The sequence below is a fragment of the Triticum urartu genome, chromosome 6A (genome assembly GCF_056163025.1).
Source record: "Triticum urartu cultivar PI428250 chromosome 6A, HENAU_Tu73, whole genome shotgun sequence".
Lineage (NCBI taxonomy): Eukaryota > Viridiplantae > Streptophyta > Magnoliopsida > Poales > Poaceae > Triticum > Triticum urartu.
The window spans coordinates 46,010,851-46,013,627 of NC_141878.1; the positions used below are offsets into that span (position 1 = coordinate 46,010,851).

General features: G+C 51.9%; 1 pseudogene; it reads right to left on the reverse strand.

The window, feature by feature from the left end:
- Nucleotides 1-1,438: 1,438 nt before the first annotated feature.
- Nucleotides 1,439-2,302, reverse strand: LOC147963773 (uncharacterized; annotated as a pseudogene).
- Nucleotides 2,303-2,777: the final 475 nt, after the last annotated feature.

Here is a 2,777-nt window from a genome sequence, read left to right on the forward strand (position 1 = left end):
TCGGGACCGTGTTTGAGCTTTTGACAGGATAAAGGTGAAGAATCAGGTAGAGTCAAAAAAGAGAGAGGCTCGACTAATGACTCGGTGGTGGCAGTAGAAGAATGACGAGGGTAGAAGGAGCGAGACTCATCAAAAGTGACATCTTTGGAGATTCTCAGTCTCCGAGCAATAGGGTTCCAGCAACGGTAACCTTTGTGCTCCAAACTGTAGCCAAGGAAAACACATTCAACAGATTGAGCAGTCAATTTGGTGCGTTCTGAGGGTGGAGAAGAATAAAACAGGCACAACCAAACAGGCGTAGACCACTATAATCAGCTGGACCATCACCTAGATGATCAACTGGTATCCCTCCCTGAAGAGCAACATAAGGCTGAATATTAATGAGATAAACAGCGGTAGAGACAGCCTCAGCCCAAAAGTGCGGGGGAACAACAGAAGATAAAAGAAGAGCCCGAGCAGTCTCAAGGACGTGACGATGTTTGCGTTCAGCCATCCCATTTTGAGCATGGGCACCAGGACAGGAATACTGAGGAAGGGTACCCTGTTCAGCAAGGAAACCACGTCGAAACAAAGGAGGCAGGACCCCATACATCAGAGTGAACAAGTTCAAAAGCTCGTTGAGAAATAGAATTACTAGAGGGATAGGGGAGTTGTATCTGCTTGCCAAGCTTACAACCCATACAAGTTAGTGAACTATTACCAGATACCGACCCTAGAACACCACTCCTAACCAAGGAAGACAAGCGGGAGCCACAAATGTGACCCAATCGATGATGCCATTGAGTGAAGGATGTGGTGGAGGTGGCAGCTGAAGCAAAAGGGGTGGTGATGTCCGACTGGCTAGAGGACGCAGCGGAAGGAAGGCGCAGCCAATCGAGCTCCCAAAGGCGCTGAGAGTCATGGCGCCGAGGACCGAACCCAACCAGAGTCCCCGTACGACGATCCTGAACACAACAAGAGTCAGAATCCAGAATAACACGACAACCCAAGTCAGTAAGTTGGCCAGCAGATAGAAGTTGCATAGTCAGTTTAGGAACATGAGAAACGGCAGGGACATGAAAAGAAGACGCGGAAAGAGTCCCTCTTGCGGCAACAGGAAGAGAAGTGCCATCTGTAGTCTGAACCGTAAGTGGAGAAGGCACAGAGTTGACAGCACAAAGGTGATCTCTGTGTGGTGTCATGTGGAAGGAGGCCCTAGAATCAAGAATCCAGGGCAAAGATGTACCTGACGAAGAGTGCGGTGGTGGACCAGACGTCTGACCAGCAGAACTAGCAGAACCTGAGGATGGTGCAGAAGCAGTAAGGCGGCGCAACAAGGTGAGCATCTCCTGGTGAACCTTCTCAAGGGAGCCCTCATGAGAATTAGAGGAGTCTCCTGAGTCCTTTTGAGGACGGCCATCTCGGCCACCCTGTTTCCTCCTCTTGATGCACTCCGTGATCACGTGACCATCCTACTTGCAATAGTTGCAGACAGCACTAGTGGAGGTTGCTTCCACTTGTGTAGAAGACGGCACACCAGGCAGCGGTGGTGGAACGCGGGCAGCCAGGACTGTTGAAGAGGATGGCAATAAGCCCGTGCTCCGTAGATGCACCTCCTCAGATCGCACCTCAGCAAGGGCCTCCAGAGTAGAGAGCCGAGGATGGCGTGCCAATAGCTAAGCACGACTCTGCTCGAACTCCGGCCAAAGGCGAGTGAGGAAGCCGTAGAGGCGACGAACCTCCAGCTTAGCTTGTTGCCGCACACATCACTGACATCTGCGACAAACTTCAGCTCCCAGAGAGTCCAATTGGCGCCACAGCGCCGACATCTTGTAGAAATCACCACAGTAGCATCTCCCTGTTGTAGTTGTTGCTCTTGACGAACAACAGAGAGATACATGGCATCCCCTGTAGACTCATAGCGATGGCGAAGGTGCTCCCACATCTGATATGCAGTGGTAAGGGCCACCACATCCATGGTGAGATCAACATCCATGCTGTTCACCAAGATAGAAGAGGCTCGAGCATCATCATTTGTCCATTGCTTGTACAAGTGGAGTTGATTCTGATACTCTTCAGTGGCCTCTTCAAAAGCATCTAGCATCTCACGTTGCTTGGTTTAATCGGCATCAACAGGGAAGGCCAACTCAACCGGAGGAGTGGGCAGCAGGGGACAAGGCAGAGCACCAGATAGGTGCTCCCAGACCAGCTGGCCCCTCATGTGCAGCTTCATATGCTGCACCCAGTCCCTATAGTTCTGTCCGTTGAAGATAACAGTACATCGTGGGACTGGGACAACACCGGTGGTGGTGGAGGGCGCCATTCCAGCAGAGCAGCAACAACAGCTCGTTGAAGACCACCAGCAGCAGGAGGCACAACTTGATGGCGGCAGCAAACCAGGAGGAGAAGAGCAGCAGTAGTCGCATGTTGAAGAGTAGCAGCAGCAACTCGTTGAAGAAGAGCAGCAACAACATGTTGAGGCGGCGGCGCCGGCCGGGAAGGGCGGTGACATCAGCGGCCTGGACCAACAGGCGGCAACGGCTACCAGGAAGAAGAGGGGAGAGGTCGATGAAGAGAGGAGCGGCGGCCGACAGCGGCGACGGCGGCGGCGGCTGGGGAACCTAACCCTAGCTCTGATACCATGTTATGAAGTGAGCATGTATTCCATCGGGCCAACAAGCCAGCACATATACATGAAGGGAAATAAGCAAAGAAGCCCCTATACGATATGATAACTACATACACAGCACAACCCTGTTCTAACAGAATCATTCAAGTCGCAAATGAAATTGTAGAAA